Raw genomic sequence first — 22,062 nt, 5'->3', positions numbered from 1 at the left:
TTTAAAGCTGGCTGCATTTCTTACTAAATGAATCCTAAGAATAATTGAGTAAACTTTGGAAAAAAGATTCTTACTTTTGGCTCACCTGTGGGTCAGGTTACTGTAGAAGGAAGAGTGGCTTTTGAACTAGAGGAAGCTGAGATTCAATTCTAGCCCACGTCCCTTATCAACAGTGGTGCTTTGACATTAATATCTCTGAGTCTTGGTTTCCTTATCTGTCAAATAAAAATAATGATGTTTGTAGCCCATGAAGGAAGAAATTAGATTATAGAGTAAAGCTGCCAATGCAGGGCCTGACAGAGAATTTTCCTCCCTTAGAATGGAAGTATATGCTTGTGTATGTATTGTATCCAGCCCGTGTCCTAGGCATTCTTTTTACAATTCTGTACGGTCTAATCACCATTAGTAAAAACAAGGTTATTGCCAATGAGGTGAGATGGAAACGTCGATAAGATGGTATTTTATGGAAGGTGTTGACTCCCACTGCCGGACTTACGATAAAAGCAGTGAACATTTCCGGGGAGCAGCTACTCATGATGCCCCAGCCTTTAGTCCGTTTTCATGCATCAGAAAGTTGGTTTGTGTTTTCCTCGTCTAGTGTCCCTTCCAGGAAGCCATAACAATGCAAGGTAGAGGACGGCTGCATGGCTGTCACCTGTGTTGATGGGCAGAGAAGCACAGGGATAAATGTGTCACTTACTATATGTCCCATTCTTTCTCTTGTTGATGTCATTTTTTATGATAATCCTTTTCCAAACTTCTCCTCTGACTTTCTCTCAAGAAGGAGCCAAAGAAAACACATATGGCCCTGCCTATTTTTTTTAAATGCTTTATTTGCTTCTGATGCTTCTTATTATAATGCCATTGACTTTTGACTAAGACCTTCAGCTCTATTTCGTTGGACCTCTACTGCATGTTTTACTTCCTTTAATACTGTGGTTTAAAATAGTGTAAACCTTCATTTCTGTATGTTTTCTTTACTTATTAGTCTTTTTCTCCTGCAAGGTCTGACTCTTCCATGCCGACAACATCAGCAGCTTCTCCTTAACTCGAGATCTCCCCATATTCCAGAAAATAGATCCTGTGAATTCTGCTCAACACTTCCCACTCAGCATTATCTGGCTAGACTACATAGGAAAACCTAAATCCTTAACTGCCCCCTTCACTGTGAGATTCCTAAAAAAAGATCTTCGCAAAACTTAGGCAAAGCTTGCAAGGCGAAGTGTAACCTTACTGTTACCCAAGGACATGGTCTCGCACTCCACTCCAGAGGTCCTGGGAATTAGGCCCTTGCCTACCCCACTTGATATCTTCACTTAACTCTGGATCCCTCTCAAGTGCAAAATCGAGACGACTCAGAGCATGCCCACAGGCAACAGAGGAAAAAGAGAAAGATATATAGACAACAAGCACAAGAGAGTTTCCCCTTATGGTCTAGAGAGGAATGGCTTAGGGCACTCAACCCAAGTTTTTTCAGGGGTGAATGAGGGGGGAAGGGGCCTTGCCCTTAGTGGAAAGAAGTTGCATTCCTGATCATGCATGCTGTTTTTTCTATATCCTTTGGAAGCTCCACTTCTAGAAAACACGATTCACAGAGCAACTACATACTTAACCCCTAGGCCCAGCCTGTGACATGTAAAGGAGGGAATGAGTAAAAAGAAGGAGGCTTCCAGCCTCCTAGAGGCCAATAGCCATCATCCCCGCTTAACTGCAACCTGATTTTGAGCTTTGGTATTATACTCAATCTCTTCATTACAATAGCCTGATCACAAAATATTGACTTTACTTTTTGGTTTCATGATTAAGCTGTGTTCTTAGAAAGTTTTTGGTCTGGGTCTGGAAAGTTTTAATACAAATGGCTAAGTGGTTTTCAGATTAATCTGTGAATCTTGAATAGGAGTTTCTAAAATATGTTTGGATTGATAATTTATATGTGTATTATGCAGTCTAAATTTCAAAACAATCATGAAGTAATCTATTTGTGCAATGAACATTTTTTTGAGTCACCGCTATATACCGGGTCAGGTACTAAGAGCCTGAAATAGAAATATGCTTGGGGCCTATTGCATGGTTGATGCTCTTGCCAACCCTGGGAGTTAGGGGATCAACGGTTCATCACATCACTAGATGAGAATCGTATGGAGGTTCATGCATTTGCCTGAGGTCCCCCAGTCGTAAATTATGGAGCTGAGAGAAATCTATGACTTCTCTCATTCAGTATACTGGATTATAATCAGTGCCCTAAGTGATTGTCCTCCAGTTTCTTAAAGTACCATGGCTTAATTGTGACTTGAAATCCATAGTTTCTCTTCCTTGAAATGAGTCTGTCATTGGCGTTCTATGATCATGGTGGATGGGGCCCGGGCAGCTCTCGTTCTCTTTCTCCTGGCAAAGAGACAGCTGAAAATCATAACTAAAATAGTTCTGGGGCGCCCGGGTGGCTCAGTCGGTTAAGCGTCTGACTTCAGCTCAGGTCATGATGTCACAGTTCGTGAGTTTGAGTCCCGCATCGGGCTCTGTGCTGACAGCTCAGAGCCTGGAACCTGTTCGGATTCTGTGTCTCCCTCTCTCTCTGTCCCTCCCCCACTCTCACTTTGTCTCACTCTGTTTCTCAAAAATAAGTAAATATAAAAAAAAATTAAATAGTTCTGATTCCTGCAATGTGACTATTCCTGTTTGTCACTGTTCGTACCACCTGGGCTTTGGAAGGAAGGGAGGAAAGGACGGGAGAAGAAAAGGAAACAAAAGGGAAGAGACTAGGAATCAGGAGACTTACTTTCTAACCCTGGTTCACATGGGTGATTAGCTATTTGGTATTGAATATGCTATTTTATCTTCTCTGGACTTCAGTCTCCTCATCCGCCAAGTGGGGTGAACTGAGCATTTTTAATGCCCCTCTGCTGCTTATATTCCATGACTCTAAGAGAGGGACAGTAAAGGAGGGGAGGAGATAAAGGATAGACAGAGACGAGTGGGGCTTCAGTGAAGAACAGAGGATCCTCTGCGTTGCCATTTTTCTTCTTTCAAAGAATCCCTTGTACTTTATTGGAGCACGTGTGACTTCGAGAAGCAGTCTGGCATTATCTTGTTAAGTTGAAAATTCACACATTCTGAAACTCAGCAATCCCCCTTTTGGGTATATAGCATGAGAAATCATTCACATGCACACCAGGAGACACGTCTAAGAATGTTCATAGTACTGAAGTGGAAGGAAAGACTTGGAAACCACCTACATGCCCATCAAAAGGAGAGTCGATGAATGAATTGTCCCAAAGGAAATGATAACAATGCCTGCTGTTTGCCATCATGACCTAATTGGCTGAATTTGTTCATGCTGCGAACATGTACCATGTGGGTTTTTGTTTTGTTTTGTGTTTTTGTTTTTTGCCTGTTACTGTGTCCTCTTTGGGTGCTGAAACACATCGCTATGGCTAATGCACATTCCTGCCCATGTACCATTCCAATATCTTATTTCTTTTTTCTCACAGTATGGACACACCAGTCCAATAAGTCAATTTTCTCATTTAATTATGGAAATGGCATAATAGCATATCAATAGATTCTCTGATGGCTCCTCCAGTAAAACTATGAAATGCATTGTGTTTTTTCCTTAACAAATTTTAACTTGCCTTCTTTCATTTCTGTCTACTTTATGCCTCTATGTATATATCTATTCTGGACATATTTACATAGATGGAGCCATATGTGGCCTTTTGTTTCTTTCACTTAGGACTCATGTCTCCAAGGTTCATCCAAGTTGTAGCATATGCTAGTACTTTATTCCTTTTCGTGACTGGCTCATATGTCATTACATGGATATGCTGTATTTTGTTAATCCGTTCATTAGTCGATGGCCGTTTATTTCCGTTTTTGGTTATTATGAATAATGCTGCTACAGATATTTGTGTCCAATATTTTGTGGACTTGTGCTTTTAGTTCTCTTGGACATATACATAGGCATAGAAGAACTAGGTCGTGTAGTAACTGTATGTTTAATTCTTTGAGAAACTGCCAAATTATTTTCTAAAATAGTCGCACCATTTTAGAACCCTACCAGAAATATATAAGGGATCCAACTTCCCCTATGTTCTCTAACACTTGCTATTGTCTGGCTGGCTATTACAGCCTAGTGGGTGTAAAATGGTATCTTATTATAGTTTTGATTTACATTTCTCAAATGGCTAATGATGTTGACTATCTTTTCATATGCTTATCAGACACTTAAAAAGTCTTCTTTGGAGAAATGTTTCTTCACCTCCTTTGCCCATTCTAACTGGATTATTTGTCTTGCTGTTGTTGACTTGTTTTTATAGAGGTCTTTATATATTGAGTTACACATGAATTCTTTATATGTTCTACGTCTTTATCAAACATATGATTTGCAAGTACTTTCTCTCATTCAGTGGGGGTCTTTTTTCACTTCCTGGGAGTCCCTCAAAACACACACATTTTAAATTTTAAGTAAATCCGGTTTATTTATTTATTTTTTTTGTTGCTTATGCTTTTGGTGTTATATTTAGGAAACTATTGCCTAACTTTTGGTCATGATTACTCCTAGGTTTTCTTCTAAGAATTTAATAATCTGAGTTCTTATATTTAGTCTATAATTAATTCCGAGTTAATTTGTGCATGTGGTATAAAGTGGGGGAATGACTTCAATCTTTTGCATGTGGGTATCCAGTACCATTTCTTAAAAAGACTGTTCTTTCCTCATGTAACTGTCTTGGCACCTTTGCTGAATTACACTTGACCATCAACGTAAGGGTTTTTTTTTTCCGGATCCTCCATTGTATTCCGTTGATCTATATATCGATCCTTCTGCCAGGGCTTCACTGTTGTAATTATTGCTACTTTGTGATGAGTTTTGAAATCAGAAACTGTAATCCTTCAATTTTGGTTTTCTTAGGATTTTTTTTTTTTGTTACTCTGAATCCCCTGCATTGCCATAGGAATTATGCACTATTTGAACCAATATATTAAATTATTAAGAATATTATGAAGTTGCATTATACATGCCCTTACTGAGCATGAATTCTTCTAAGTTTACACATAAATAAAAAAAAGAGGAAGAAAAGAGATTCCCCCACCATGCCATTTAGTGCCCACACTATGTGTTGAGATGAAAGACGTGAATCTGAAGTCCTAGCCGTTGTTCATAGATCTCATAGGCTTCTCAAAGTTTGAACATTTTACCGAGATACGTACTTCCAACGTTTAAGGTTGCAGGGAGTATTTTAAGGATTAATTTTGAAGATGCAAAATTTGTACCATGTGTGCTTACATTAGAACCTAATTCCTATTGGATAATAACTTTCCCACAAGCTTCCTGAAGGTCCTTTATAGCTTTTTATATTACATTGGAGAGTGGTGGTCATCCTACTAGTCTTCTACTTCTACTCTACTGCTATTGATACAATCTTAGCTCTAAGATCAGTGCAGGTTAGTGGAATCCATTGCTTAATAAAGACCTCAAACTGGGTGAGAAGAGTCTTAGTCCCAGTTCCTGAAGTAAATGAACACACAAAAAATAAGGAGGAAGAAAGAAGATTGTATAATGGGTTACGGTGGTAGGACCCATCAGGAAATATAGGGAACAAAGGAAGGTTGAATGACAACCTGGGAACTTACTACATGTGTAGCTGGTTTTGTGCAGACTCCAGGTCACATAGTTTTGCTCCAAGCCATGGAGGCACTTGGAGTCACACCACTTTTAGTCAAGACACGAAGTAGATTCCACAATAGCTTTTCTGAAACTTTTATCTTACCAATTTCATACCATAACTGGTTTTGGTCTGAAGATGGAAAGGAGTATCAACCAAGTGCTGCTGCCATACTTCATACTTTTCAAGAGATTTGATCACCAATATTGATATGCTACCAAAGGCACATGAAAATAGCAGCTCCCTGGTGAACAGGGTTGCAGTCTGAAAGTTAGGTCTCTATAAAAAGCTGAAGGGTGTATTTTTCTAAATTCTCTATGTTGACAGCTACATAATTTTCTATGTAGACTTAGTATACAAAAAGAAACCGCCATTTTCTTCAGTCATTGTAGGGAAAAAACCCATCAATATTTGAACATAACCCAGCCACAGTCATTAGATCATTTTGTTCAGATTTTGGGTCACTCTATGGTGTATCTACCCCTGTCAACACTAGTTTTAGGCTTGTTGCCCAAGTTTGGAATTATTGAATTTAAACATTAGATCTAGGACAAACCTCAACATGAAAAGTCTCTTGAAAGATGGCATCTAGGCTACACCTGACTACTTTTGGTAATAAGTAGCTTATTAATGACCCAAGCCATTCATTTTCCTTTTGTAGGACTTTAAGCAATGAACAAAATGCAGCTTGCAAATGCAAAATGCAACTTGCAAATGCAAAATGCAAATGACCTCAATGCAACTTTCAATCACTAGTTTATTTATATTGGCTAGATACTTATCTTCTAGATATTCAAGACAGCCATCATCTTCCTGCAGGATCTCATTTCTATCCTAACTAAATGTCACTCTCTTATTTAAGCATTTGTAAATTTTTAATTTTTTAAAGCAAAATTTAACCCCTTATAACTGAAACCTAAATTCCCATGAAAAATGTAGGCATAACCCAGTCACACAATTATAATGCTAACATTTTCATCTAAAAAACAAAAACCAAATCAAACAAACAACAACAACAACAACAACAACAACAACAAAACAGGTCTTCAGATAAATCCAGGCAAGTTATTTTCATCCCTTGATAATAGATTGCAATGTCTTGTTGATTTCATTTTCTGATGTGACAAAATGTGATCTCCACCTTTTCACTGCATGGAGTTGGAGGGATTGACTGTGCTCCTGGATTTGCAGACCCATGAACAGAGGATCCTGGCTTCTGGAACTTCATTCATCACAGGGAGTAGAAAGTTATAGTTTCACTTTGGCTCTGTTCCTGATGTGATTATAATTTCATTTCCACTCCAACCTTTTTATCAAAAGTGATGGATCTCAGAGATACGCAAGCCTACCCTTATCGTCTATGCAAGTTAAGAGAAACAGCTGGGCTCATAAACCCTATTCTTCCTTAACCACTCCTTTTGTCATGTTTCAGCCCATTTAACCTTCTAGCATGTATGCACATTGTAGTCACACAATTACAAGAGCTAAAGCAACATAACAATTATAGAGCTATATCATGGCAAAGCAACTCAAGAGCTCAGTGACTCTATTAAAATTTTAAAGAAGTTAATCCTCTGGGAAGTGTTCCCATTAATTAAACAAAGGTGAAAGAAAATGGGTTTTATATTTATTCTCTGCAAGGAAGAAGGTGGGCCATAGCCTGAATGCAAAGGAGCTGTATGATCACAGGTAAATGCATGCACTTGAAGGGTGACAATTTCAGGTTGTTTATTTGCAAGGCAGTCTGGGCCAATATTTGCTCAGTCTTTCCTTGAAAAGAGAGGATTTTGGTCAGATAAGTTTTCTAGAAGTACATGAGGATTTAATCCAAATCTTTGCTGCAGCATAGGAAACAAGCATAGGAGAAAAGCCTCAATTGATGTTGAGTTCAGTGATGGTACATCATGGGATATATCGAAGAGTAGAAAATTGGTGGCCATAACAAAATTAGAGACTTTGGGTCTCCTACTCCCTGCCCTCACAGCATCTATCCCATCTAAGAACATAAATGCTATGCATTCAACTTATGCATTTATGGGGTATGTGCATTTATGGGGTATACAATGGAGGAACCTGGTGTGCATGGTTTTCCAAACATACCTGTAAACAAAACCCTTTGCCAAGGTATACCATACATCGACCAGATCCTGTGTGGATCCCAGACAGGCACAAAGTAGGGCTATTGGCTAAGAGTGTATCAGATGCTTAAGACCCTTGAGTCTGGGGACTAACTGTGCTGGAAGGAACAAAAACGATGGAGTCACACTACAGGAAAATTGTCTTTCCTCCAGTGGCCATTATGACCAAGGAGACTTGTAGATGATGACTAAAAGGTTGACAAGTTCAGATTTGAAAAGCAACTTGGGTATTTATGTTATATCTCTTGATAGTTAAACTTTCTGTATTTATATCTGCTGGTCAAGCAGGGACTAAGTAGTAAGCAGGGTAAAACTTGGGCATTTTAGAAGTGCCTACAAATTGTAGAAAGGTTTCAAGAGAGAAAAATGATCTATTTTTCTGTTTAACATTGGTATCTGTAAAGAGGAAATGTGTGTTCTACTGGTTGTAAGATCAAAGACATAGGACCAAAAGAAATTTGGAAAGTGAAGGGAAAAGGTTAATGAGGGAGAAAAGTTGATGGAAACTATTTTAGTTTAAGTTCCCTAAAAATAGCCCGAGACAGGAATTCTTATACAATTGATTTATTGAGGTGGTGACTTCAGATGGAAATTGTAAGGAAATGAGGGAAGCAGGATATGACAAGGTAGAAGCTAGGTGAGGATGTAAGTATAGTTGAAATGTAGCCTCAACCTGACGCATGATGAAAGCCACCACAAAGACGGCTCTCCTTTAGACAAGGACACTGGCCTTTGTTCCTCTGTATCAGCCAGTCGTTGGCTGAAGAGACCTAAGTGCTTTGGGAGCAAGTTCAATACTTGCATAGTCACCAAGAGAGAAAGCAGGATGGCAGTTCAGGAAATAAATGTGTGTGCAGTCCTGGAGGGAAGAGGGTTCTAGATTGAACTGACATTTTTTACAAGACAGTTACCTGTCAACTGCTCTCTACTACCATGAATGCATTTTAAGGAGGAGAAAACTGAGGCTTGGAAAAGTTACGTACCCAGGAAAGTGGAGGAATAAGAAAGTGATGCTGGGTTCTTGGGTTTCCAGCCCTGGGATCTTGGCACCATGCCTCATCATAGGTATCAGTAAGAGCATATGTGCAGGGAGAGGGCTACCTGTGTGAATTAAGGGTAGAGGAATGTGAAGGTCAGGGTTGACCTGGATCTATAGGGAGAAGCGAAATTAATGTCAATTGGTAGAAATCAGCATAGAGCTGAAGAAGCTGTATATGCCACTGACGCCTTTATAGGAGGCGGAACTCACCGCTGTGCTTCTGAATCATGATATCGATATTTGTATTTTTGTAGACGAAGGGCTTTGTATAATATAGATTCTAGAAAACTGACCAGAATCCCCAAATACTTCTTATGTACCACTGAAAACCAATAACAACGATATAAAACATGGCTTAGCTGCTTTATGGAGCTGATAAGATGCCTACTCGGAAAGCCACCCTTGAAGCTGTCTTTGAGGCTTCACCAAGTTCTGCTCTCAAGTCCAGAGTAAATATTCTTCTGTGTGACCCTGGGATCTGTGCCTTGGACAATGCTTTCCTCATTGACTAGAATTGACCCCTTAACCTTTCCAGTGGTACATTCTGTACAAGAGTGGTTCCATGTGACATTTATGAGTGTTTTGGGGGTGGGAGGAAAGGGAGAGAGTAATCATGTGGCTAAGTAAATACGGGAGAAAAAGAATTAAACTAAGTTGACTGGATTTCTCTAACCGGCTTTTTGTAAGTGACTTAACCATACATCCCAACATGCTCTATGAATGAGTATCCAACGGGGGGAATCTGGGGTGTAAGATTTCCCAAATACACTTGAAAACAGAATCCTTTTGCCAAGGTTCTTGGTAAGAATAGTGTTCTGCTACATCAGCACGATGAGAACTCTTCTGTGAGGTTGCTGCTACATGGCCTGCTCTCGGGGTTAGCACTTGGTTCTCTCTCTCCCTGGGTAAGGTCAGCACCTCCTGTTGTAGTCTGTCATTTACACCACTGAGTGAGTATGTTGAATAGAGTCTTTGAGAGAAAGTTTTATTCTGGGGGGGTGGGTGGGTAGACACCCCAAGGTCCAAAGGATGGGGGAGCCTAGGGTAGCCAGTGAAGGAGACTTACTTATACCTGCTTTACTTGCTCAAGTCTCTGAGAACAGAAAACACCTCTGAGTTGCAAGCATCTCAATTCAATTTTTAGACAGGATGAAAAAGCACAAGGCAGTGAATTGCCACTCTCTTCTGCTTTAAAATCAGACCAAACAAAGACATTAGAGTGGGTTGTCAGATAAGATTTCTGTTTCAATCATCTATCCAATGGTATTAGTTAGGAGGTGGGTTGGAGGTCCACATGACCGAATTAATCAGAAAGTGTGATCAAGCAGGAAGGAAACCCAGGCACGGATTCCAGTGAAAAGATCTCATGGTAGTAGAGGCTGAAATCAAGTGGTGGGGGCCTGAAAGAATAACTGGGTTTTAACACTCTTGGGAAGCCTTATGGGATCAAAGAGTGGTCTACAAAGTGGGAAGATTTAGTACCGAAAGACCCATTGCAAACCCTGCAAAAAGAAAGTCATAGATTCATTACAATCCATTGCCATCTAGAACACATAGAAATAGCAAAAGCCTTTCTAATGTGTATTTAACATACTGGTTGAGAAAGATGCCCTCATTCGGGCTGGTTGTCAGTTACTTAAGGCTTCCTGAGAGAGGTGGGGACCCCTTTACATTCATTTGCTTTCAGTGTCCTGCAGTGCTAAGTGCATTCTTAGCGACTATTTGGATTCAACCAACCCAACACTCACAAATAGACAATTGGCTGCAATATTTCTGCAAAGGGTAGATTCAAGAGGATTCTAATAATGCAAACAGGGTAAACGATAACATCCTGGTGAGATGACATGGCTTCTACTTCTTACCCGATTTGGTAGTTTTAAAATAATTTATTCCTATTTTTTCAATTTTCTAGAACAATTGGAACTTTATACATTGAGTGTGGAGACGAATTATTACAAGGGCCATGCAGAACATTTTGGAAATTGGAAATCAGAAAAGTTTGGAAATTACTAGGAGAGGAGAGAGACCATCAGATTCGGAGTTAGATGTGTGTTTACACCAGGCTCTGTTTTAACTGCTAGATGGGTGACCTAGGACAAATTAAACAGCTTCAGAGCAGGTCAATTTTCTCATCTGTAAAATAGGGGCAGTGATTTCAAGGGTTAAAGGAGATAAAGTTTGAAAGCGTCCAGCTTGGTTTTTGACACAGTTGGTGTGCAAATTAGTTTCTTTGTTTTCTTCTTCGGTCAGTCCTACTGAACATTATGAGATGTTTGTTTCTCTAATCCAGTATTAGGTAGGCAAAGTAAAATAAATCTCAGGATCATATTTGTAATTTTCTGTGTTTATTTTTTTTTTTTCTTATTTCATTTGAAACCAGAATGGAGGCTAACAGTCATCATCAAATGTATCTTTTGTACCGGGGTTAGACATGAAGAAAAGGGTTAATAAGCTTATGTCCTTGAAGCCATTAGTAATTGCCGGTAGAGAGTTAGCATGTGTAGCACATTTTTGTTAATACTAACACATGTACAACATTTGCTGTGGGAAGAGAGTTAGAAATTTGAGTCTGTGATAACGTGATTTATATATTTCTCATATATATTTGGTCTTCCTCCAGGGTTCCAGACTCCTAGTTCCCCCAAACCCTTGGAATTTCTTGTGATAAGAGCCATAAAGATGTATTTTTTAATGTTAATGTAGTAGCCTTGGGATAGCCCTTAGGTAACAAAAAGACGGAAGCTGGTTGCCCAGAAAACCAACGGTGATTAGAGGGCTAGAACTTTCAGTCCCGTCCCCTGACCCATCCAGGGAGTGGAGAGGGGCTGGAGATTGAATTCAATTGCCCCTGACCAGTGATTTAATCACTAATGCCTATGTAATGGAGCCTCCGTACAAACCCCAAAGGAGAGGATTTGAGAGCGTCCACATTGGTGAATACGTGGGACTGTTGGGAGAGTGGGGCCCTGGAAAAAGCGTGGAAGCTCTGTGCCCTTTCTGCATACCTGACCCTGAGCATCTCTTTGTCTGGTTCCCTGAGTTACATTCTATTATAATAAACAGGAAATTTAGTAAGGAAAATGTTTCTCTGGTTCTGTGAGCTGCTGTAGCAAATTAGTTATACCCAAGGAGGGAGTCTTGGGAACCTCTCGTTTAAAGCCAGGATGTCAGAAGCACAGGTGACAACCTGAGCTTTTGAACAATGTCTCAAGTGGGTTGGGGGGGCAGTTTTATAGGACTGAACCGTTAATCTGTGCAATGAGATGCTCTCTCTGAGTAGATAGTGTCAGAATTGAGTTTTATTGTAGGACACCCAGCTGGGGTCCTCAGATTTGTTCATTGGTTTTGATAAGGGACTATAAGGCAAGCTAAGGGCCAAACACAAGCTAGCACGCCCCTCCCCCCCACCTGCCCCCCCCCTCCCCGTGGGGCATGTGTGACATTCCTCAGGCACTCCTGGCTGCCCAAGAACAAAGGAAAATACGGAATACAAAGGGTTAAACTGATAGTCTCCATTAGTTTACAAATATCATAGTACAATTAGAAAAAAAGGACAATCTTACCAATAGCGTAATGTCCAGGGACTCCCTACTGTCTTAATGCTTTGCTAGAGGGAAGAACGACTTGAGGTTGACATTAGCTAGGCCTCCAGTAATCTGTGAGTCTTCAGCATTTGGAAATCCCTTTAAGAAACTTTGTCTTGACTTTATCTCTCCCATTTCCGTAGTATGTAACCAGTCACTCTTCACCACCCCAGTGCAGATCTTTCTGTCCATGGGTCCTGCCCTGTACTTTAATAAAACCACCTGTTTTGCACGAAGGACATATTCAAGAATTCTTTCTTGGCTGTCAGCTCCGAACCCCCACCCCCAACATTAGAAAACCTCATCAGTTTGGGGATGTCCTGCCCTCAACATTAGAATTGGTGCCAGAACCTGTTTTGGCTCTCAGGTTGCATTCTTTACAAGCAAAAGTCAACATAAGCAAGAATTTAGGGCTGTCTGGTTTATAGAGGACATCTCCACCAAAAAGAAAAGGAAAAAAAAAAACAACAAAGGAAAGAGAAGAAAACAAAAACAAAAATCTCCGCAAACCAACCAACCAAACAGGTGAAAACTCCCAAAAGTCAAAAGAAAGGGAGTGAAGCAGGATTGGAAGGGGAAGGGGCTGAGCAAGTTAAAGCCTTAACCTTGGTTTTACCCAGAGGGGCTCTGGAAACAGAAACAGCACCACAAATTCATGTGCCCTCAAGGCAAACAGATTGGCTGTTGACCACTAAATAAAGCATGAGTCATTTTCTGCTTCATTGGGGGCAAGCCTATCAGCAGGGGAGAACATTCTAGAAAGGCAGCCACTGTGCATTTACACCCTGCAGCTGAGGGATTGGTACCAAGGCCTATTAAATGGGGCCGTGGGTGGGGTACACAGTGACCTATCCACCATGAGATGAACAGATTCAGGTTTTCTGGAGAACATTTTTGCTGTCTTAGGGCAGATACCAGCAACATAATGTTAGGTATTTGTCTACCAATAGTAGGTATTCTTATTATACCCTGGAGTAATGCTGTCCAATAAAAATATAACATGGACCATACACATAATTTAAAATCTACTAGTGGCCCCATTAAAAAAAGAAAGTGAAGCAGGTTAAATTAAGGTTAATAATATAGTTCGTTTTACGCCAATCCAAATATTACCGTATTGCTATGTGATTAATATAAAAATGATTCATGACATTTTACATTCCTTTCCTGTTCTGAGTCTTTGACATCTGGGGTGATTTTCTATGTGGCTTGTGGTTACTATATGGGACAGCACTGGACTCCAGGGTCTAGAGGGGTAGTTGATTTCAAAGGAGTCACCTTGTCAGATCTTAATCAAACAAGAAGTCCTGTGTTTACTCTTCGTGCACTGCATACACTTTGAGGGCATGGATTGTATCCTGAAGATAAGAGTGTATCTTCTAGAAGTGGGGAAATCGTGGACTCGGTAGCTGGGTAAACTTGGATTTAAACCCTCCTTCTACCACTACTGATTTGGCTAATGTATTTAAGCTTAATCTTTCTTAATCTCTTGCTTCTTCAAATGGGAAATAGGATAATGTTTCCATGGCAGGGTTGAGAACTGGAGACATGTCTAGCCTAGAAGACGGGTTCAGTTAGCTATCCATTATCCTAGCCTCATATTGCTAATGGAGCGTGTGTCCCACATGGAGAAGATACACAGATATTCCTTTCATCTATTTTCTCTTTGTGTTCTCCGTTTCCCCTTTCCTTGCCTCTTTCTCTCTTTTTCTCATCAGAGCATTTTTTCTCATTCCCTTTTCTTTACTGCTGTGTAGCTTTTCATGCACAAATTTGAAACATTCTTGAAAGTATTGTTTTGAGGCTAGTTTCCTTAAAAACAAAGATTTTCAAAGACTAAAGCTACCATAGAGGTTCAAGTGTAACTTTACTTTAGAATTGAAAACACCTATTTTAATCCTTCCTTCCTCCCTCCCTCCTTCCTTCCTCCTCTTTATCTACTAACTCCTCCCAGTAGGCTGAGAGTCCTCACTCTGAAATTCTTGAGTTTTGATATTTTGCTATTTTTGTAGGACAGAACCATTAAATCTATATATTAACAAAAGAAAGATGAGCTCCACTTATCTTTTCACCAAAACAAGCCATTGATTTGTCCTGTGACTAATATGGTAGAAAGATTATGATGTTTTGCTGTTTTTTCTGTTTTTCCCACATTGTTATTATCTAACAGATGGCATTCTGATTATGTAATCATTATAATGAATATTATTAATAATATAACTGACTGATGTTAGCCTTCTTTCCTTTGCTAACATTCAAAGAGTCCTAAAATATTTCCAGTTTGGTTCACAGACTTCTTTTTAAATTAGTTTATTCACTACATGACTAATCGCTCTGGAGAAGAGAAACAGACAAATCATCTCTGAGCTGTATGCAACCAGTAGCTGTCCTACATAAATAGAAGCCTTTATATACACCGTCAATGTGCCCACAGTTCACAGATAATCTAAAGTAATACATGTTTTCTCTATCGCACAGAGAAGTGCTGTCTAATAGAAATATAATAGGACTACATGCAATTTTAAATTTTCTAGTAGCCACATTAAAAAGTAAAAAAAAAGCGTGCAATTAATTTAGCGATATATTTTATTTAACCCAGTAAAGAAGAGCTTTTCTCCATACATATGACCGATGACAACCACTAGGTTTCCTCAGGGACAAAATGAAAATTGCATGCCAAGTAGATTGCAGAAGTCAAGCTCCATTACAGCGAACAACACTTGACCGACAACTTCTCTAACTCTGAACAAGATGGTCAAAGTAAGATTTGGCCTATGCTAATTAGGGTGGTCAAGTTCAGATAAGTCTAACATCTGGAGTTTGTGTAGGAGGGTATAAAGTCATGCTTGGACAAGGAACGAGCTAGTTAATGATCATATTTAAAGGTCATCCATTTACTTTTCCAATAGCCTAATGACATTTATCCTAAGTTACATAAGAAATGTTATAAAATGTCACAGATCCATGTAGCACTGACATATGGAGGGGTTGGATCCTAAGATTGGTCTGTACAAGACTGTGACTGTATATTGCTGTTGATAATATAATTAGGGGAAACTTTCTGATAGAACAGAAGCTGCAGGTTGCTGTCAACATTTTGACAGCTCTATTCAATACTCTAAACTTCTGGAGAACCTAAAGATCCCAGAGTAGGAAAATTTGTTAGTAGAGTGGGAAAATAATTGTTGTGGTCCGTTAAAATGTGGTATACAATAAGGGAGCATAGAGTGGCCCTGTAAGGTCTTATACTAGAGGATGACACGGATACAAGGCAAGGGATGACTTTGGGTGGGGGCACATTATTGGCGTATTCACCCTCTTAATATTTGACATGACTATAAAATAAAAAAGAATGAGTTTTCCTGTGTAATATATTAGTTGTATTACTTAATAGATAAACTCCCTTAGGTACTAGCAAGTATGAAGAATGTTAAGGAAATTCAAGAAGAAGGTCAAAGTTGAGAAGGAAAAAAGTAAAAAAGTAATGGTCACATGGCCAGTTGGAAAACACGACTATTGAGTTAGAACCAATAACATAAAGAAGAGGTGCAAAATGGCCAACCAGTAAATGTGGACACTTTTTGTGACAATCTATTATCCAGTTCATATTCTTTTGCAGTATCACTTGTTTCCATAGTTTGGAAACGAGAAGTATGATATCTCCGGCTTTGTTCTTTCTCACAATTGTTTTGGTTATTTTGAGCTTTTCTTGGTTCTATACAAATCTTAAGATTTTTTTTTCTATTTCTGTGAAAAAAGACATTGGGATTTTGGTAGAGATTATGTTGAATCTGTAGATCATGTTGGGTAGCATGGACATTTTAACAATATTCATTCTTCTGATCCAGGAACAAGGGCTATCTTTCCATTCAGCTGTGTCTTTTTCAATTTCTTTCATCAGTTTTCTAGTTTCAGTGTACAGATACATCACCTCTAGATAAATTTATTCCTAAATATTTTATTGTTCTTGAGCCTATTGTGAATGAGATTTTTTAAAATTTCTTTTTCAGATATTTCATTGTTAGTGTGTAGAAATGCAACTGATTTTTGCCTGTTGACTTTGTATCTTGTAACTTCCTTGAATTCATTGGTTCTAACCTTTTTTTTTTGATGGAATCTTTAGGATTTTCTCTCTAGAGCATCATACCACCTTTAAACAAAGACAATTTTACTTCTTCCTTTCTGATTTGAATGCTTTTTTATTTACTTTTGTTGCCTGATTACGAAGGCTTGGCCTTCTGGTACTATGTTGAATAGGAGTGATTAAAAGAAACAATTAGCAAAGAGAGAAGGTAACCTATGGAATGGGAGAAAATATGTGCAAGTCATATATCTGATAAGAAGTTAACATCTAAAATATATAAAGAACCCGCACAACTCAATAGCAAAAAAATTAGCAATCCAATTAAAAAATGGAAAGAGGAAATGAATAGACATTTTTTTCCAAAGGAGACATACAAATGGCCAACAGGTACATGAAAAAATGCTCAACATCAGCAATCATCAGGAAAATGCAAATCAACCACAATGAAATATCACCTCATACATGTTAGAAAAGGTACCATTAAAACAAACAAACAAACAAACAAACAAACAAACAAAGATAAATGTTGGCAAGACTGTGGAGAGAAATGAACCCTTGTGCACTATTGGTGGGAATGTAAATTTGTGCAGCCACTATGGAAAATAGTATGGAAGCTCTGCAAAAAATGAAAAATAGGAGTATCATATGATCCAACAATTCTACTTCTAGGTGTATATCTAGAAGAAATTAGAATCTTGAAGAGATGTCTGCACCCCATATTCATTCCAGGCTTATTCACATGAACTAGGATGTGAAATCCACGTAAATGTTCAACTGATTGTAACTGAAAAAGAAGTGATAAATCAATGACGAGATGCTGTATATGTAATATACAGCCATAAGAAAGAAGAAAATCCTACATTTATGACCACATGGAGAGAACTTGAGGATATTATGCTAAATGAGGTACAACAGACAGAGAAAGACAAATATTATATGACATCATTTACATATGGAATTAACCCCCCCCCCAAAAACACCCCAAACATATATAAAAAGCCTGGAATGGAGGTTTCCAGGGGCTAGGAGGTGGGGGAAATGGGGAGGTGTTGGTCAAAGGATGTAACCTTCCATTTATAAGATGAATGAATTCTGGGGATAGTGTACAACATGGGGATTTTAGTTAATAATACTGTATTATATATTTGAAAGTTGCTATGAGAATAGATCTTAAATGTTCTCACCACAAAAAAAGAAATGGTAATCATGTAACATGATGGAGGTGTTAGCTAATGTTAGAGTGGTAATCACTTTGCAATATATAACTGTATCAAGTCGACACAGCTGTATACCCCAAACTTACAGTGTGATATGTCGATTATCTTTTAAGAAACCTGGGGGGAAAATCTCTGACAAAGAATCTAAATTGCTTCCACTTAGAAGCTTTAGGATTATAAGCCCAGAATTGTGAGTGCTGAGGAGTTACACTGCCTACTAGTCCAAGAATTGTAGCAGATAGAGCAAGTTATATGACAAGCCTTGGTCAAATTAATGCCCCCTCTCTTTACAGTGGATATAACTGTTTTGTTTCCATTATGACTCATATAACTAATTTCTTGGGGAGGATGGGGTTAGGGAAAATACATCCTGGGAAAAGCATTACCATCAGAGTCTAGACAATTAGAGAGTTTGATTCTGCCTTTGATTCTGTTATTTATTGGCTTAGCAAACTTTAACCAAATCGCCTTATTTCTCTGGGTATCTTACCCCACAGCAAGCTGCTTTGTGTTTATTCAGCAGGATTCTGAGTGAAAGAACAGAACACAAAGACTGTTGAGACCTGCGCTCAGCCCTGGCACTCTGATCACTTCTACTGTATTTTATTGGCCAAACCAAGGCCCAAGACCAGGACAGATTCAAGATGAGGGAAAATAAACCACATTGCACACGATTAGACCACATTGCAGAAGGGGCATGGCCTCAGAGGGAGGTGGACAATTGCAGCCATCTTGTAGTTTAGCGCACAAGCCACGGGAGACTGACTTGGAGGGTTGCACTGCCGTAGGCCTTAGTGTGTGAGCATCGTTTCTCTCTAAGTTCTTCTCACACTGTGGATGTCCCTTTTAAGTTTTTTTAGAGCTGGGGATAGGCAGCAGATTTGTGAGACTGTCAACAGGGCAGATAATGGTATGCTAATGTCTCCAACTGCACCCTGAACCTTCCAGTCATGTGATCAAAAAGGCAAGTATTTCTTGTCTTGACTTTCGTAACAAGATGTATCAAAACCGTTTTCTTCTTGGGCACCTGGGTGGCTCAGTTGGTTAAGCGTTCTGACTCTTGGTTTCTGCTCAGGTCATGATCTCACGGTTTGTGAGTTCGAGCCCCACATAGGGCTCTGCACAAGCAGTGAAGAGCCTGCCTGGGATTGTCTTTCTCCTTCTCTGTCTGCTCCTCCCCTGCTCATTCATTCTCTCTCTCTCTCTCTCTCTCTCTCTCTCTCTCAATAAATAAACAAACAAACAAACAAACAAACAAACAAACAAATCAAACCTACTTTCTTCTTGGGGTATCTTTTTCCTTGCTGAGCCAAAACAGCACGGAAGGCAGTCAAGACTAATCGTTTCTCCCTGCCAGGGATCCTGGCATCTAGGTGCCAGAGTTAACACTGGTGATCAAGGAGTTTTCAGTTTATTGGCATAGCTCTACCTAAGATAAGGAGCACTGGATTCATTATGTATGCTTTACGCCTTTGGGCACCTAATTCCAAGGAAAGAGGCACCATGGCAAGTGGAAGTGGAAAGGACAGGGACTGTTGATGAAATAGGCTAAGGTTCCATCTACTCCTTGCTAGTTACTTCGTAGTCCCAGGCAGGCTGCTGCCACCTTGGGTCGCAGGTAGGCTCGCATTTTAGGCTGGATCAGGGGAAGAGGGAGCCAGCATAGTCCAGGCATCTGTAAGAAAAACTCATTCCAGGGAAACTGAAGACCAGGCTCTCAGGGTTGGCTTTTGGTGATGATTTTCTTGTAGGAGGCAGTGACTGGCAAGTACAGAGCTCGCTGTCTGTACTTAGATTTGCCTTATTGCCTGGGGCCTATGTACTCAGAGCTAAGTTCCAGGGAGGGGAGCCTCCAAGTAAAATTTTGAGAGTTTTTCTCACCTGCCAGCAAGACTTTGGAGTTTCTTGGAGTACTGGTATCTCCTAAATAGGAGGGGCGCACAAGGGACATGGGCTTCAGATGACAGGACAGAGCAAGAATCGTGGAGGGAGTTCTGGAGGACAGGGAGGAACGGAGAAGATACCAGTGTTTTCCTACAAGATGCCAGCAGCAGAGCAAGGCCTCCTGGGGACCCTGTCAACAGACAGCAGTGAGGGCATCCAGAGGGATGACGTAGGAATAAGGCAGCACACATGAGATGCTCTCTAGGGGCTAATTTGCAGTAGAGCTTTTGTTGGGTGGGGACATCCTTCAAGCCAGCCAGCACAACTAGTGTTAAAGCCAGAGAAATACAAGTTCTGGATGAGTATGTCATGCCAGGGAAGTAATTATTGAGCTCCTGCCACATGAAAGAATCACAGTGGGACCTTGGCTGGTAGCTTGGGGCAAGTCATGATACCTGGCTGGAACAGGGCTGTTCCAGCAAAGCTTCAAGGTGCAACGTGGGCACAGGGCTTGAAGGGTGAATAGGAGTTCACCCAGAAGAAGAGGCTGTAAATGTGCCTAAGTGTGCATGTGCATGTGCCTGTGTGCTTCCTCTGTTCTACTTTGTGCCTCCATCCCTCACTTTGGATTATTCATGATTCACAGGGCGGTGGTGAGAAGAGAATGTATATGTAAAAATTTCTTTGCAAATGATAAGGTGCTAAAAAGGTCGTTTAGTGGTGATAGAAGCAGTACCATGAAAACCTTAGGAGCGTTTTAGCACATCAAGTCCATGGTAATTGCTGACATTACCTAAGAGCTTAATATGTCCCAGGCCCTGTTCTGAAAACTTCATATGCGTTAGTTCCATTTAGTCCTCGCGATATTGCTTTCATGTAAGTACTGATATTCCTCATTCCCATTTTACAGATGAGGAAACAGAGGGCCAGAAAGTCTTAGAGGGTCACACTGCTGGTAAGTGGTGGACTGAGTGGCTCCAACAAGACACCTCTATCTCTCACAGTTGTAAAGGCTGTGACGTCCAAGGTCAAGGCGCTGGCTGATTCAGTTTCTGATGAGCGCTTCCTTGCTAGCCTGCAGATGGGCCCCACCTCTCTGTGTCCTCACATGGCTCTCCAGTGTTTCTTCCCACAAGGACAACAGTTCTATAGGATCAACCAGCCTCCCCACCCCATGACCTTATTCAACCCCAACTAACCCCTGATAGGTCTCAACTTCCAAACACGGTCATACTGGGGTCCAGGCTGCCCACGTATGAATTTGGGGAGAACACAATTCAATCTAGAACACTGCTTGACATAAGGATTCTAGCTATTATAATTCATTGATTATTGATCATTCATTGATTATTACTGCATGCCCAGAGTTCTTCTAAGTACTGCAGATATTGAACTGAGCAAAGCAAAGCTTCTCTTCTCAAGGAGCTAACTGTATCCTCTGTCCTAATGGTGGATACAGATAGCGAACACATAAATATCATGTCAGGTTGTGAGAAATGCCAAGGAGCAAAAGTAAAGCAGGCAAACAGCAGAGAGGGAGACAGGATGATTTTGGCTAGAGTGGCTAGGGCAAATATCTCTCATAACGTGATCATGAAGGCTCAAAATTTTAGCCTGTCTGGAGGAAGAACATTTAGGGCAGAAGGCTACATGCAAAGGCCCTGGGATGGGAACGTATTAGAGTGTTCACAGGTCATATGTCAGCCAATGTGGATAAAAGGAGTGAGCAAGGGCAAGAGTGGGAGAGGTATCAGAGACATCACAGGGATGGGACCATACATGACCTTGTGGTGGAGTGTTTTTGCTCTGAATGGTAAGGGAAGCACTGGAAGGCTTAGAGGGAAGGAGTTACATATCCGGACATGTTTGTTTGTTTGTTTGTTTAAAGGACCATTTGAAGGAAGATACAGGGATGCTGAGGTAGAGCAGGGAGGTCTGTTGGGAGGTTATTATAAGAGCCCAAGAGAGAGATGATGGTAGTTCAGGCTCAGAGTAATATTGTTGGAAGTGGGGAGAAATAGAAAGATTCTAGGTATATATTCTGAAATTCTGAATATAGAGACAACAGGGTCAGATGAAGGATAAGAGGAAAAGAAAGGAATTAAGGATGGCTCTAAGGTTTTGGACGAAGGCAAGCATGAAATTTCAGTTTTCTGAGGTAGGACTGATGGATTAGAAGTCTGATTAAGACATAGAGAACTAGGTCTTGGACATATACTATTCCAAATGTTTTTTATAGTATTTTTTAAAAAGTTTATTTATTTATTTTGAGAGAGACAGAAACAGGGCAAGTGGGGGAGGGGCAGAGAGAGAGAGAGAGAGGGGAAGAGAGAGAGAATCCCAAGCAGGCTCCATGCTGTAGGGCTGAAACTCACAAAACCACGAGATCATGACCTGAACCGAAACCAAGAATCGGCCGCTTAGCTGACTGAGCCACCCAGGCGCCCCCAAAATGT

General features: G+C 40.2%; 1 long non-coding RNA gene across 1 annotated transcript in view; it reads left to right on the top strand.

The window, feature by feature from the left end:
• The window catches only part of LOC109491606, an 87,627-nt gene extending 68,803 nt beyond the window's left edge, over positions 1-18,824 (top strand). The window contains exon 3 of the long non-coding RNA XR_002745520.2: positions 18,246-18,824. This is a non-coding gene — a long non-coding RNA (uncharacterized LOC109491606). The remainder of the gene's footprint in view (positions 1-18,245) is intronic.
• Positions 18,825-22,062: the final 3,238 nt, after the last annotated feature.

Source organism: Felis catus, chromosome C2 (assembly GCF_018350175.1).
Source record: "Felis catus isolate Fca126 chromosome C2, F.catus_Fca126_mat1.0, whole genome shotgun sequence".
In the NCBI taxonomy this organism is placed as follows: domain Eukaryota; kingdom Metazoa; phylum Chordata; class Mammalia; order Carnivora; family Felidae; genus Felis; species Felis catus.
Note: the sequence above shows the minus strand (reverse complement) of the source record. Positions and strands in the feature narration are given on the sequence as shown.